This window comes from Parasteatoda tepidariorum, chromosome 9 (genome assembly GCF_043381705.1).
Source record: "Parasteatoda tepidariorum isolate YZ-2023 chromosome 9, CAS_Ptep_4.0, whole genome shotgun sequence".
NCBI classification, from domain to species: Eukaryota; Metazoa; Arthropoda; class Arachnida; order Araneae; family Theridiidae; genus Parasteatoda; species Parasteatoda tepidariorum.
The window spans coordinates 16,438,369-16,455,818 of record NC_092212.1 but is presented as its reverse complement, the minus strand read 5'-3'; the positions used below and the strand labels follow the sequence as shown (position 1 = coordinate 16,455,818).

Here is a 17,450-nt window from a genome sequence, read left to right as displayed (position 1 = left end):
CGTCCTGTCCAAAACCCCTTTGTCCAAAACTGTCCAAAACCCTTTTACTCAAATTATTTCACAATTTTATCTGAACAATATTTAAGCGGTAAAATAAATATATAACTAATAACATATTGATATTTAAATGTACTAGAGAATATTTGTTTTTAAAAGTATAATGTTTTATTAATATTGTTTGACTCTTCAATTTAAACGAAGGAAGATTAATCAGTAATCAAGTTCATTCAATTGATCCTCTCATTCAATAGTACATAACTGCAGTTTGGCCTTGCCATACAGGTTAAAATATTAGGGACTAAGCGCTTGGTTCGTCATAAACACGTCTATTTATCTATAGTACTATTCAAGAATACTTTTATTTCATTCATGTTCAATTCTTTTAGCATAGTGGTGATATATCACCAGTGTCAGTAGCTGAAACTGATGTTATGCTCTTCAAAACTGTTAATATATTTTTCAGGTATTTTGTATCTTCAATTTAAACTAATATATTTATATTTAAAAAAAATTTTTTTTTTAAATTGATGTCTTTTTTCTCATCCTGTGATGCAGAAATTATAACATTTTTTAAAAAAAATCTTGTGAAAAACAAAAAGTTAATTTTTGAGCAAATTTAGTATTTTTTTAAAAAAATATTATTATTTTTTAATATTGCCATATTTATCCTTATGCAAAAATATTATTTATCAGTATTAAAAGCATATTTATATCTAAAGGATTAGGTATTCACTTTTGTTGTTCAATGAATTGAGGAGCTTCAAAAATAATAAACCTTTTCCTATTATATTATATTATTTTCTTTTAATCAGTTATAGTAAATTGTATAAAAAATATCAAATATTTATTGATACATGTAATTATTATGTGTACAATGGTTACATCNACATACACACACACGTATATATATATATATATATATATATATATAAACTAATTCACAAATTCTTTTATTTTGCTTTCTAACATCTAAAGCCACCAAGTGTTACAACTATGGAGAATTTTGCACAGATTTCTCTCCCTTGATTACACAAACATCCAGGGTTAAATTGGGCTAATGTGTAAATTGGAGCCTAAATTCTAAAATATTGAAACTTTTTATGAAATTCTATTCCAATTAAGCTGGCTTTATAAAAATTCAAAAAGAGAAAGCCTTTTTTTAAATTTTTTTTACACAATGAATTACATTAAAATAAGGTTTAGTGTCGAAGTTTGCAAAAGCAACGTGTACAGATCAATGTTAGGTAGAAGCAGGAAATATTAAATATAAAAATTCTAAAAATTGGCACAAACAAATAAGAATTTTCCGTTTTTACAAAAGTTGTATAATTTTTGCCAACCAAATGCTATCAGAAAACTATAAATGTTTCTTTATGGTTACAGAAAATAGTTTTTAAAAAAATATTATGCATTTCAAGCTTGAAACAAAACATTATAAATGAAATTAGGGAGTTAGGCAAGGGTTAGGGTAGAAGGAAATAACATGAAAAAATAAATTTTGTTTTTTTTTTCTATTTTCCAAATTTTAGACGCAAAATATCTAATTTATCAAAATATATAATAATGATTCTTAAGATTAATAATTTTATTTAATTGATAGATAACTTATTTTTAAGAAAACTACAAAAATTAATTTCACATTCATACTATGAAGGATTTTTATGGGGCTCTAAATAATTTGAACCTGGGGAGGTTCACTATACTATGGAAGAAACCTTTCATCGCAAATTATCTTTAACCTCCATAGGTAATTTAAAGTAGAGAAAAAGTGAGTTCAGGCTAACCTAAAGTAAGGCATGAATTTTCAAGCACTGAAACTAAATTAACAAAATATCAAAATGAAAACTAACTATGAGAGGATAACTAAGGATTACGCAAAAAAGGAAGTTCTCCAATAATTTGCTTTCATTTTGAAATTTAAAAAGAAAAATTATTTTTAAGTTACTGGAACTTATTGGCTCTACTCTAAGTTTGCCTGAACGCACTTTTCCATACTTTAAATTTTAAATTAGTCATGGAGGTGAAAAATAGCAGAAGATTGTTTCTTTAGCGAGTTGGAAGACAACTCTTGACAGGTGGTTGCCCACACACGTTTGCCTTTCGAAAATTAAGGGTTAAGATTATAAGAAAAATAAGGTGAAATGATGTTCGTTCTTCACTTTTCTGTACTGATATTAAAAATAAACAAAAATGGCTTTCCCTCTGCCATTTTTCGTATACTACTACTCCCATACAGTAGGGAAAAAAAGAATTCCCCACCCCCAAAAAAAATAAATCTTTCAAAGAAAAAACCAACATAATTCTCGCAAAGAATAAATAAAATTAAATCCTAAAAAAAAGAACACAATTTCCTAATAAAAAACATAATTCCATAAAAAAAAGACGCAATAACAGTAAGCTATTGAGAAGATAAAGAAGATTTGGCAGAAATACAGTTGAAAGTTTGTGTTCACTTTTCGCCATTTTAAAGATTTTAATTTCTCAGGGACTATTTCGGCCCTTTAAACTTTGGATTTTATCATTGAAAATTACAAAGAATAAATTGACTTAAAAATGTGTTACCTCACAATTCAAAAATTAATAGTAAATTAAATAATAAAAATTATAAGAAATAATTTTCTACGAGGAATTATCTATTAGGATAAATAAGTTTTTTTTTATTAGTTCGGGGATAGCACGAAAAATGCAAAATAATGTCCTAACTTTCAAATTTTTTGGTATCTTTTTTTCCAGATTGAGATTACTTCACACCATATTTTTAGGGTCAACAACCAAATTTATAAAAAAAAAAGCTATGTTTATCCAAAGAAAGTACGTTTTTGTATGACCTGCATAAGTAATTTGCAAGTTTAAGGGTAGGCTTAAGGCCCTAAAGGTTGAGAACTTATAAGTGAAAATATAAACATGCACTCATTAGGTATTAAAAGTAAAAGTTAAACAACGAGGATAAAAAAAATGTCAACATTTTACAAGTCATGATAGCTTTAAATTAATTATAAAGCAAAGCAATTGAAAAATATCACATAAAACTAATCCTTGAATTAAAACTAGATTTATCATAAAGCCCAGATCCCCCCTTTTTTTATCGCTAATTGTAGACTTATAGATACAAAATTTCAGCACATAAAATATTGATTTTCATCTACCATTTCGTAAACAATGTGCCATTAGATAACACAAAGAAATTTCTTATCTATAACGGAAACATTGAAATCTTATCAAACTTGCTTAATAACAGGGACAACTGTCTGTGTACTGCTTGTTATTTCCTTTTAATTTTGATGTAATGAAAGAAGCACAAAACTTTTATTCCTAAGTTTATGAAACATAGTAAAAAAAATTTAAAAAAAAAAAAAAACGGAAATGAATTAAATTTCAAACAAACTGAAATTTAGCATCCAGAAGATGAAATCTCAAAATATTTTACCAAAAAACATAAAAAAATTAGAAAAATTCAATGTTTAAGAAATATTACATTTTTTACAGGAAATAACTATATAGAAGAGTTAAAATCGAAGAAATAGAGAAATCCCAAAATATTTTAACTGAAAAAGCTAAAAATTATAAAAATTCACGGTTTATGAAACATTAAATCGTTTACAGGAAGAAACGATTTTAAAAAAAACATAAAATCGAAGTAAAAGAGAAATATTCTAACCAAAATCACAAAAAGTTATAAAAATTTATAGTTTAAGAAATACTGAATCGTTAAAAAGAAATACCGATTTAGAAGAGAAAAGAAATCGCAACAAATTTTAATTAAAAACAAAAAAATAAGAAATACTGAATTGTTTACAAAACGATTTAAAAAGAAGAAAGAAAAACGATTTAAAAAGAGTTTCAAAAATTTCCTACTTTAAATTGGTATTTACTAAAAGTATTACATCATTTTCTTTACTATTGCAATTTGTGACTTTCATAATAAATTACGAAAGATTTTGTACTTAATTGATCATATCTTGAAAAGTAATGACGTGTGTTTAAATTCTTTAAAGCTTCGAATTCGCGCAAATTGAATGTTGGGGATATGTCGAAAAAGAGTTTACAAAACCACCGCTACCCTTTGGAACAATAAAGTTTTTAAATAATTGTTTTTTATTTTCTCTAACTTGAATTGAATAGCTAAACAATTTTTAAACGATTAATAATATTTTTTTAAAAATCAAATTAACACCTAAGAGACCAAAATCCAAAAAACGGCATCTATTAACAATTTAAAAACAGGCTGTTTATTTGAAAAATGCGTGAAAATTTTACAGTATATTAAATATATATTTCAATAGTATTAATATGCAAAAAGAAAATGCGTATTACTAGCAAAGTATCACCGAAAAAGCCCGCTGCTAGACAGGGAGTTATGAAGGTTAAGGTTCCAAAATTTCGAGATCAACGGCACGATTGTGGTAATATGGTCAGCATTATGCACAGGCCGTATTTACTTTTCAGACAAGAGGCCCATCACACGGTCTCTCATCGTACCCATCAAAAAAGTTGGATGGGATTCAAGCCACCACTGAGAATCGAACCCCAGTTCTTCGCAATGACGGCTCAATGCTTTTAAACACGTAGCCATTGCGGACCTATGAAACAAATACACATGTAATGTTTTAATTGTGAAAATGAAACTTAAAAACATTCTTAGACATATGACATTTATGATTAAATTCTCTAATGCTTTTACAGGAGTTAATTCTTTAATATTTTTCAATCTTAAAAATTATAATTCACTAAAATGAAAACTTAAAGGTGACAACAAGACTTAATTAATAGCAAGCCTTAGTTTTTCAATAGATAAACTGTTTCAAATATTAACATTCGTACTTTGAGAAAAAAAAAAGGTAAATATGACGGTTTTTCCCAAAGTAAGATAACAGTAACAGGAAAAACCTCCTTTCCTTTTGAAACTACGTTTGTACGCAAAAGCTAGGATTTAAGAGAAACAATAGCGATGCCTATTGAGTGTTTTGAGACGGTAAGTAGAAACAATTTTTGTTAGTTTCAAAGCAACCCCATTCAACCATTTTTCATTTAAGAAGGAACAATTTTATTCGGCCTGGAATTACAATTAAAATATGATAGGCATTGTAATTCGAAATCACTCATTTTAATGCAGCATGAAGAATGACAGCAGATGTAATGATATTTTCCGAACATTTTTATTTTAAGATAGTTAGATGACGTAGAATGAAATAAATATGGATCAAAACGGATAGAAAGCAGTTTTGTGCAATGAAAAACCAATCCGGAACTATTACAGTGGATTGAAGCAGTTTAGTACAAAACATACTATTTTGAAATGATTACAGTGGATTGAAGCAGTTTAGTACAAAACATACTATTTTGAAATGATTACAGTGGATCGAAGCAGTTCAGTACAAAACGTACTATTTTGAAATTATTACAGTGGATCGAAGCAGTTTTGCACATCACTGAAGCCAACAGAAATGCAGAACATTCTTATGGTGTTCGCTACTTAGCAGAAGTAATTCTTAGATAACAATATTTCATGTAAGTAGACCAAATTGTATTTTAATTTCATTTTTAGCTTTCTAGGCATATTACAGACCGCGACACTACTGACGTAAAATTCGTCGGCATACTTTTTAAACAAAGACTGAAAAATAAATTTTATATGTTCATATTTCAAATTCTAAAATCCTGTATCAAAAATAACGTATTTCCAATTAATTTTCATATTTTATAAGAACCTTCGCGATTTTCATTTAATCAAACTCTTTTTTTTTTTTTTAATAAACATGATACAAAATAGTGCTTCCTAATTTTTTTCGTATATGGAACCATAAATGATAGACCATCGTTGGGCGGAGCTCCGAGACTTACTAAATAAATTCATGAATAAATAATAATATTTAATGAATGAATAGGGCAGGGATAGCCTGGTAGGTAGGGCACTGGGCCCATGTCCAAGAGTTCGTGGGTTCGATCCCCGCCGACCGAAGACTCCCCATGTAGTAAATGGTGACTGATACACGTTAAATCTGTCGAGTCGCAAAGTCCTCCATGGTCCCATAACAAATCAATACCTCTTGGGGTACTGATCCAGGAGTTTCTTTGTCTTCTGGATTGGGTTCAAAATTACAAGGCTACGGAGTTGAACATTAGTAGTCGTAAACCCAAAATTGGGTCGGCTGCTCAACGACGGATACAAAATAAAATGAATGAATAAGAGCTGCGATGGCTCAGGGGATAGAGCGTTCGCCTTCCAATGAGGCGAATCTGGTTCGAATCCCAGTCGATACGAATTCTGCATCCGGCTTGCACCGACTACAGTGCTGACGTGAAATATCCTCAGTGGTAGACGGAGCATGGGTTAGAGTCCCCTTTCCGCTAGGCTAACCATGGCAGGTTCTCGTGGTCTTCCTCTCCATGTAATGCAAATGCGGGTTAGTTCCATCAAAAAGTTATCCATGAAGGCTAAATTCTCCCAATACTTGATCCAGGAGTTCCCTTGTCTTCTGGATTGGGTTCAAAATTACAAGGCTACGGAGTTGAACATTTGCAGTCGTAAACCCAAAACTTGGGTCGGCTGTTCAACGACGGTTATAAAATAAAATAAAAATGAATGAATAAAATTTTATCTTATCGTTTAATAAATATTATTATGTAAGACAGTTAAATTTACAGGTTTGCAGCGGCAAATAGTTTTCTCATTTGATTTTAGTGTATGGATAAACTTTTAGGGATGAACTAAATATACTTGAGGTAAAACTCGGTTTTCATTGAAATAAAGTTAAGAATAAATGTTGAGAATGACTATTAGAGAGAAATTGTCGAATTTAGTTATTTTTATTCTATGCAAAATACTAATGCAACTTTTCATAATTATATCCTTTTCATTATTCATTCACTATATTATTAGAATTTTTTTTAAATTTTGATTACTATCTTTACAAACATTTCAATTAAATAATTTCATAAAAAATAAAGAAAACATTAAATAAATAATGTGCAATTAATCAGGTCTAAATTACATGTTTCAAAAATCATAACTGGCATAAAATAATGACCTAACTCTCGGAGCCACAATGACCCTTCAACGGAACCTTAGGGTTCCGCGGAACACGATTCGGGAACAGCTGATTTAAACTCTCATTCACTGGAATTTTGTAAAACAAAACTTTCCTTACTGATACAAATTCGCGAAGTCAAGGTATTTTAAATAAGGACGCCTTTAAAACCTCTATGTTTAAGTTTACCCATCTTTAAATCTTATATCTCGAATTAGTACAGTTACCCATCTTTAAATCTTATATCTCGAATCAGTACAGTTACCCATCTTTAAATCTTATATCTCGAATTAGTAATTTAATGGTTAAAAAATTATTTTTTGTTTTGTTTCCCCCCCCCCCTTTTAAAGTTAGTTTGAAAAAGAGTTATAAAATTTAAGCTTGCAAAAATTAGTAAATAATATTCTAGAATATAATATGTTAGAAGATACTGTGTTGGTCAATTAATATAAAACATTTTAGAATTATTATTTTATTTTTTATTATTCACTTTAATTTTTATTATTGTATTTTATTTTCATATTATATTGTCGTATTGTTTGATTTTTTTATCGTTATTATTTTTTCATACAATACTGGTTTAAACTTCTGAGAACTAATTACTGTTCTCATAAAACTATAAGATTGAATAAAATTAAGATATCTTAAAGACATTTTACGATGTTAGAGCTCTTTACCAAAACAAACAAAACGTCTAATTAAATCTGTTACGAAATATCATAACTCTTTCTCCTTTTCAATCAAACAAATGAAGAAAAAGATACTTATCTGTCAGGGTCACAAAAATAAATATCGATCAGGTTTTTTAAGTGGAAGACGAAAGAACAGTTTCCGAATACAATTCGTTATTTTCGCAGGAATGGAAACACGAAGAACTACTAAAATAGCTACTACGGTAAAATCTTGGTTCATACCCAGCCCTTGCCCACAATTCGCAACAAAATAATATATTTTTTTTTATTTACTTATTTATCGAAATATAAGCTTTTTTGGCCTCGAAATGGTTGCGCATGAGAAAAAGCGCGAAAAAGGTTGATTTCCTACCACTTCTTTAATTAATGTGAGAAGCAAATATTTGAGGGTTCCGTACTCAAGGACGTCGCCCCCGCCCACCTGAAAAATGTTTCGTTTCGCACTTAGTTCCTGGAAATCTCTGCCAGTAAATCTGTTACAGATGTTGAACTTTAAAAACTGCAGTCTTGATCTTTACTTACTCTGCTAGAAAAAGCAAACAATCTCAGTGATTTTCGAAAAAGAAGAAAGAATAAAAAAAAACGTGTAAACACTAAACGTAATAATGAAGAAATAAATTTTCGTAGGAATAAATCATGAAGTGTCAACGCTTAAAGAATGAAAAACGAAGCATAATTTCATTAGAATGTTCAAATTGTAGTGTAAATTTTCTTTTAATGCATATTAATGCCGGAAAACTCCTTGAAAACCTAATAGGAAGTTAAATTTTCGTAATACTTCCGAGTTAAAAAGAAAAGGGGAAAAGATCACAATTATTTTATTAATTTATTTTGAGAACTAAACATGGTAGACAAATCCTTTTTTAGCATAAAAATCAACTAACTATATACATATCGTTTGAAAATAAAATAAATAGAAAACTATATACCAATCGTTTGCAAAAAAAAGAAAGAAAGAAAGAAAAAAATACAAATTGCTTACAAAAAAAAAAAAAAAAAAAAAAAAAAAAAAAAAAAACAGGGGACAGGCGGGGACATCTGTGCAACTTTAAAGAAGTGAGAAATTCATGATTTATAATTAAAAATTAATTTTTTAGTGAAATGCTTTTTTCTTTTAAATATCTCCAGTTTCATTATGTAATTGCGAAACTCATAAATTCAAATTTTTACCTGATTTATCTAAAAATTGTACAAAGATGTCTATTAATATTGTAGATTGCTTTGCACATAAGTTTTTTTTAAAAATTACTTTTAACAAATTAGAGATATATTGAATGAAAAATTTCTCAATAAACATCGTCCAATCAATAACAAAAAACACATTCAATAACATATAAGTGCAGTAGAAACTACTTAACTGAAATTTAATGACATGTACTGTTAACTTTTAAACCAAATTGAGTGAAAATTAATGAAGTTACCCAGTTACGTTGTCTTAAAAACAATAAAAAGCTCAGTGGGTTTGAGCTTTTATATTATCTAAAACTTAAAATTTTCTCGAAAAGTCCCCTTTTAAATCCTACACCAGACTGCAAGGGGTTACAAAAACTAAGTGTACTCCGGGATCCTGTAACCCTAGTTACGCCTCTGTACATTAAAATTTAAGCATAAAAGGGAATAATGAAAAAATATATTTTCGAAGAATTAAAATCATTACGTGTCAACACTTAAAGAATGAAAAACATGTATATTTTCATTAGAATGTTCAAGTTGTGTAAATTTTCCTTTTTTTTCCCTTTTTTTTTATGCAGACTAATGCTAAAAAATTAATGATCACAATTTTTTGTGTAATTATTTTGGAAACTAAGTCCCTCCGACAAATCAATTGCTTTTAGCACAAAAATAACTAAAATATAAATGGTTATTTCACTAGAAAGTTCATAGGACATTTGATTTCAACAAATATAATTAAAATATTTTTAATTGACTTCCAACATTTTATATCTCGGTATGTACCAAATTTAATAAAGTGAAAATTATCTAAAGAATAATAATAATAAAAATTCTATGGAGGACGGTGGAGGTAACCAACATGTGCAGTATAATTTCGTTTCTTTTTTTTAAATCCTCTACTTTTGTTTGGGATAATACAGACTTTTATAATTAATACGTAACTTCGGAAATACTTTGCTTAGCATGCGTTATATTTTGAAATACATAAACGAAATTTTTTAAGCCAAAAAAAGCACCTTTAAAGAATTGTTCATTGACCTCAGTTCATAATAACGATTTCCATTTTAATCTTTTTTTCTTCTTCTGAAAATGGAAAAAATCAGATAAAACCATAGTTACAACTAATTCAAAGCATGCGTGTCGGCTCAAGTTGGCAATACTTCAAGAAAAAGGAACAATGTTTCGACAATTCCAAACGTTTACGCTTATTGGAACATCACAGACAAATTAGCTATCTTTATATTATCAGTACCTGTTGCAGGTGAAAGACGACATTAGCATAGAATGAAAATATCGATGGCAAAATCGATAAGAAACAGATGTAAAATCGATTAAAAAAACGAGTTTAAAAGGGGTTAAGGTTGACTATTTTAATTATACAGACTGTCGATGAAGTAGCCATTTATTAGTTTTGTCATCATGGCACTCATAGAATAAATGTAAAATTAGTTGTGACACGCAATGAGCTAAGTTTAGAAATAAGTTAATTCCAACGCATATCGCTGGTTCAAAACTATAACGACACTTCTGCACTCACTTCTCATGTTATTTGAATAGATGTGCAGAAGTGTCGTTTTAGTTTTGAACCAGCGATATGTGTAAATTCTTTATTTCACCATAACGCTTCCTAACTTGAGTTGAATAGAAAGTATAGTTTTGAATGCTAAAATTATTTATTATTGTAATAGAATTTACCTAAAATCATGAATAGTGTTAGAGTAATTGATTATTTCAATTATACCAAAGGTCAATGAAGTCGCCATGAATTAGTTTTGACATCATGGCATAATTAGAATAATTGTAAGATAAACTGTGACACGCAAAATCTAATGCGCCAAGTTTAGAAATAACTTAATTCCAACGCATTTGAGTAATTTCTTGATTTTACTATAGCACATTATAACTTGAGTTGACTAGAAAGTATAGTTTCGAATGCTTAAATTATTTATTATTGCAACAGAAATTACCAAAAATCATGAAATGCGATAAGAATGAATACCAAAGGTCAATGAAGTCGCCATGAATTAGTTCTCACATCATGGCATAAATAGAATAATTGTAAGATAAATTGTGATACGCAAAATCTAATGAGCAAAGTTTAGAAGTCAGGGGTCTGTTCAGACATTTTGTGAAAGGTCCGTTTTTTGTGAAATTGTGAAAAAATTACTCACATTCTTTCAACCAGGGTCCGCTTTTATGAATTTGTGCAAATAGGGTCCGTTATTGCAACAAAAAAAAACTTTTTCAAGGAGTTTTTAAATTGTAAAGACATACAAGATTATGCTCAACACTGTAAAATTATAATTAAAAAAATTAAATTTTAAAAAATAAACAACAATTGCTGCTTCTAAATTAGAGATGCAACATACAAATATTTGGTATTTAGCCTATACTGCTGAACGCAGAATATTAATTTCGGACGAATAATGGAAGAATCGTCTGCCGAAGACAAAACTTAATTCGTTTACATCCATCTTTCTTGTTTTCTGCCCTGGAAAGGGTTTATTCGATTAACAAAATAATAATGAAGATAAACAAATTTGTGAAGGGTCCGATTAAAAGAAAAATCATTTTGTGAAGGGTCCGTTTTTAAGTTAAGATATTTTGTGAAGGGTCCGTTAACGGACCCAAATTTCTTCTAAACAGACCCCTGGTCTTAATAAACTAATTCACAATATTTTTTTTAATAGCACTAGCATTAGTCATATATTGACATAATTATTATAATATATAATTGAATAATTGACATAAATATCATGACATAATTATTATTCTACTGATTATTATTTTTTTCTTCATGTTCTTAACTAACTATTGAGCGGATATAAATGAGATCATTCAACAGGGTGCTACAATATCAGAGAGACGATCCATTAATGACACGCGAGATACGCGCTAAAGAAGATATTTTAAATGAATAAAACAACTCAAAATCACCCATTCCGACTATATATTATATTTGATTTCGACTGTACATGATTAATAAAGTTATTGCTTTAAATGTATTTAGACGTTATACACGACAAAATAAGAGCCGTATTTTAATAAAAATTGTGGTTAAAACAATTGGGTGTTGAGGTGGAGGAAGATAAAGGGTACACCCAATCGATGGGGGGAATCAGTTCAACGACTAAAAAAAATAATGAATGTACGGTATTTAAAGAGGAAAAAAAATTTCTTTTCGGTATTAACTTGAAACAAACAAAATAAATAAATAAAAAATACACATTGATTTTAAAAAGATATTGCATACAGTGTTGAGTTGATTATTAAAACGTAAAATTACAACCAAGTCATAATAAACTAAATGTTTGCAATTTTTCGCATGTTAAAAAACTGCATTGTAAGCATTTTATAAAACAAACAAATTTCTTCATTTTTAAAGGGTCACATTTTTACAGAATTATTAAATAAATATATATATAAAAAAAGATTTTGACATAATATTGTTGTATGTACATCTTAACCACAAAAACTATATTTTTAATTAATTAAATTATGAACCTACGTGTTAAGTGCAGAATTGAAAGTAATGAATTTCTATAATTTCTAAACGGAGTTGAAAGTTTGAGATGTTATTGTTGTACATTTTAACCATAAAAACTATATTTTCAATTAATTAAAATATGAACTTACGTGATAAGTGCAGAATCTAGAGCATATGAATTTCATTAATTTCTAGACGGAGTTGAAAGATTACAATATAAAAAAGTAAATGTGACAACAGTGTTTTAATATCAATCATATCTCTAATAGATAAAGGTTTTTGTAAAACTCTAATCTAGTTGTTATTGTTCTCCTTTCTTTGATAAGACCAAACTTCCTGAGTAAAAGGATCCGCAAATTAAATTTACTGATTTAACAGCAGTTCAAAGAAAATTTTATTTGATACGCGTTTTTCTCCGTAAGCATCTTTTTAGGAGAGAATCTTCTGTCTTTATTCAAAAGGGACAAATAAAAAAAATAAAAAAAATTGCCGCTTTGCGTGTCCCCATTGCTTAATTTTTTTTAAAAAAAAAATACATATATTTCAAAATCTCTTGCATTTTTTAAAATAAATGATTTATTGATACTTAGGAAAAAGTATATTTTTTTAAAAAAAAATCTTTTTTTAACAGATATTTTACAACTAAATTTGGTTTTCATATCTTCCAGGGTGAGTAGCCAGATTTATCAACAAAAAATAAGCACCTTTTAAGTACTGTTTAAGCACTCAAAAAATATTTTTAATCAATAGTCTATGCAGTAATAAAAAGGATTTTTTTTCTATCATTAAAAAAATTATAAGCATGAAATCAATAAAATTCAAAAACATTTTCAAAAACTTTACATAACCATGATGAAATAACTAGTTTCTGGTAAATATTGCAGAGAAATTTTTTTTTTTTTTGTAATTTAGAAAGACAATCGACGCGGCAAAGAAAAACAAATCTCCTTTTAAAAGAAACCACTTTTCTTTTCAGGAATCTTTAGAAAATGAATCACTTTTCACAAACCTCGATTAAAAAAAAAGCACCTTTAAAGGGTTTTAAAAACGTAAATCAAAAATAACAACTAAGAAAAACATATTTAAAAGCAATAATTTAAATGAGCGAGAACTCAATTTTCACTCAGCCCCTGAAAAAAGTATAAAAACTAGATTTTATAGAAAATTAATCTTGTCTATTGTTGTTACTCTAATGTTTTGCAAAATCTTAGAATCAAAGAAGTAAAAGAAATTGTATTCAGAGATATTATTTTGAACACACGTTTTTTTAAAAAATTTTAAATAAAAAAAGTGTGTTCATGTGCATTATTTTATTTTATTTATTTAATTTACTTTTGAAGGGGCATTTTAAAAAAAATTTAAAGTAGAGGAGATCTTATACAGCCCTTGACCAAATTATTAGACGTTCTATAAGATTCAAAGTAAAATCTTAATTATCCGGGGATACTACACAGCTTGTTTTAACGCGGCTGAAACCGGTTTGCACTTGTTTACGTTCGTGTATCAATTGGTTAACGCCAATACGTTAAAAATAAATACAAATAGGAAGTATATAAAAAATCTCCTGAAAAAAAAAACCCATTACATGCATGTTTAAATATAAAATTATTGCATATAAACTCGTGCAAAACATGTAATTATTAGAACACTTTAGTGCGTCTAATAATTTGGTGTAATTATTATAATATACTAAGATAATACCTGATATAATAAATATTCTATATTTATATAATATATCGTCTAATTTAACCAATTGATACACGAACGTAAGCAAGTGCAAACCGGTTTCAGCCAGGGCTAAAGAGAATAGAAGGGCTGGTTCACTNATATAATAAATATTCTATATTTATATAATATATCGTCTAATTTAACCAATTGATACACGAACGTAAGCAAGTGCAAACCGGTTTCAGCAGCGTAAAAACAAGCTGTGTAGTATCACCTGATAATTAAGATTTTAAGTAGAATCGTTTAGTGCAGGGCTGTCCAACTGGCGGCCCGCGGGCCGCATGTGGCCCTCAAACACATATTACGTGGCCCGCCAACTTCTTTTTCAGTCTGATCAGCCTCAGTTTTCCCATTAAAATGTAAGCAAATTGTTTTATAATCCTTCTGTTCCATTGTTTTATAATTAATAATTCAACTATTGATTGTTATTGTATATGAGGTAAGAGAGTATTGTTCAACTTTTTCAAACTGCGGCCCGCCAGGTGATCAGTGACCGGAATTCTGGCCCGTGGGCTCTTTGCAGTTGGACAGCCCTGGTTTAGTGCGTCTAATAATTTGGCCAGGGACTGTAAGTCTTGGATTAAATCAGCAATCCAACATTGTAATTATTCAAATATGATAAAAAAGAAAAGAAAAGAGAGAATTAAGTGGCGGAGCAGTGTATGTTCGCTATTTAAGAGAATGTTAAATATTTGTACAAAGCAAACAAAATCTTCACAAATGTCAAGGCTCCCGGGAAGTTTTTAACATACGTTTCAATGGCCGCAAATACGTATATATATAGGTTACTTCGTTAAGTAACATTAAGCAAAAAATTACCATATTTGATTCGATTTTATATATATATATATATATATTTTTACAAATGAAATAAACTTTAAAGTTCCATAGATTTTTTTTAATATAAATTTAAGCGTTTCCGAGCAATTCTCAATAATGCAAATAATTTTTTTTTTTACAACCATAGCTGCCAACATGGATCGGAAAAAATCCAGTAGATCTTAAGAAATAATATGAATTTGATATTGACTGTTGCATAATATACCAAATATTCCACACACAGAGAATTTCAAGGATTTTTAAAGTCATTAAAATACAATAACTTTATTACACTAATGAACAATAAATGGTTTGCAATATTTTCCATTTATGATTGCTCATAATTTTGATTTGTAATAGACATTTAATTCATTACAGATTTAATTAGAAAAGGAAGTTTTGAATAAAAATAAGCTAAAAACTTTAAAAAAAAAAAAAAAAAAACTTTAAACTGAATACGATTAATTAAGTATTAGTAATACTTATTTAAACAAGCAATAAAATGTGTGAAATTTTTTTTGAATAGTGATTTTTTGTAAGAAATTTACTTAATTTTAGGGAATTCTCAAGGATGCACATAACTCTATTGCTATAAAATAAATTTCAAAAATGGAATGCAAATTTTTTAACATTTAATTTTGAATATGGATGTTTTTTACTTCAGAAAAAAGACTCAGGTGGTTAATATAAGCTATAAAAATCTTCTAGATTTTATAATTTGTTTTTGTTTTTTTGCAACTAACAAACTATTCATTACACAGATGTAAAAACTTTCATCTTCAAAAGAAAAACTCCACCTTTTTTTCTTCTTTTTTTTTAGAAGGAATGGGAAACTCCCATTAAAGCGGGATTTACTTAGTTATTTTAAAGGGAATATATTTAAAAACTTTATAATAATTTGATAATAAATCACAACGTAAAAACAGGTATTTCACATGGATTTAAATTAATTTAAAAGAAACACCAGTCAAATATATAAATCAGACAAGTTATTAATTTTACCATATAATAAATTACTTAATCATAAAAAAAAAAAAAAAAATTTTTTTTTTCTTTCCAAACACTGAAGATTAAGGTAATTTTTCATTAATGGCATTTTTAATAAATTTTTGCATTAATTTGCTTAAACTGCTAATATTTAATAAAAACAGAGTGAATAGACACGAACAGGGTTCATTGATTTATATCAGTTTTATTTATATCAAATAATTTTTTTAAGGAGAAATCAAAAAAATAACAATGTACAAAACATTTTAAAAATGAGATTATTAAAATTTTTTTTGATGATTTTCAACTTTTTAAAGTTTTTTATTATTATTGATTTTATATTTTTTTTCTTTATACTTTATTCAGCATTTTTATTCCCCCTACGCAATATAATTATGACTTAATGAAAATAAATTTTAATACAAAAATATAGCTTCAAATGTGTTATCACACATTTATTTTACAGAAAATTCAACTATAATTATATTTATAAAATTTAACTGTAATTGTAAAATAAAATATTTCAAAGTATTTAGATATTTCAGGATCAAAGGTCTAAGTAAAAAAAAATCATGGACATCACACATAAATTTTTATTTTTGTGTGATTGATTCTTGACTTTTTGATGCTCATGATTTGGAATTGATAAAAAATAAATAAATAAATAAAACAATTTTTCATTACTGCATTTTGAGAACTACCTGATTCCTACTATTTTTATGAAAATTCTAACAGAAGTGACAACATTAGCATTCTAGCAATATTAAAAGTAAATAAATAATATTAAATATAAAATTTTAGAATTCTCTCATAATACATTTTTATACTATGTAATCAAAATACGACTTTCCCTACTATTTTTTTTTCTTTAATTGTATAAATCTGGAAGGAAAAAAAAAAGAGTTAAATGAAATAAGTAAAAAAAAAAAANAAAAAAAAAAAAAAAAAAAAAAAAAAAAAAAAAAAAAAAAAAAAAAATACTATAACTCAATAAAAGTTATATTTCTCATTCTATTATTCAATTACTGTAAACCATAACAGTTTTTATCAAGATCATAATTTTCTTCTTTCACTGGGCGCTACAGCCCATTGCAGGCTAGGAGCGACACAATGAGTATTTCCAATGGCGTCTATTCCAATTAGCCACCTTTTATGTTTTCAAATCCTTTTCTACATCACAAAGCCATCGGGAGGGGGAGACAGCAACATTAATTAAACTTTGTATTTTTTAACGACTTTATTGACCCATTTATTCTTAAATTCCCATTCAATATTCATTCATTCTTAGAATTGTAATTTTTAACATGACATCTCATATCTATTTAATAGGAGCAATCAAAATATTAACGATTACAGTTAAACGATTAAGAAACTGAATGATAACATGGGTTTTAAAAATAATTAAATTGTTTTTATGAATAGTTCAAGTTTAAAATATTAAGACAATTCTTGTATTCTCCTTGACGAAGGCCAGTGTGAGATTTATCTATTTATAATGTTGGGGTTTTCACATAGCCTAAATTGTAAACTTACAAT

General features: G+C 27.8%; 1 protein-coding gene across 6 annotated transcripts in view; it reads right to left on the bottom strand.

Annotated features, from left to right (window-relative positions):
* LOC107457301 (TGF-beta-activated kinase 1 and MAP3K7-binding protein 2) overlaps nucleotides 1-17,450 on the bottom strand; it is a 47,503-nt gene that overhangs the window by 26,772 nt on the left and 3,281 nt on the right. For 2 of the 6 annotated variants that reach the window (XM_071185607.1, XM_016075439.3), the window contains exon 1: nucleotides 12,530-12,636. The exons of the other annotated variants lie outside the window; for them this stretch is intronic. The gene's annotated coding sequence lies outside the window, so the exon portion shown is untranslated. Of the gene's footprint in view, nucleotides 1-12,529; nucleotides 12,637-17,450 lie in introns of those variants that run through there. 6 annotated transcript variants of the gene reach the window in all.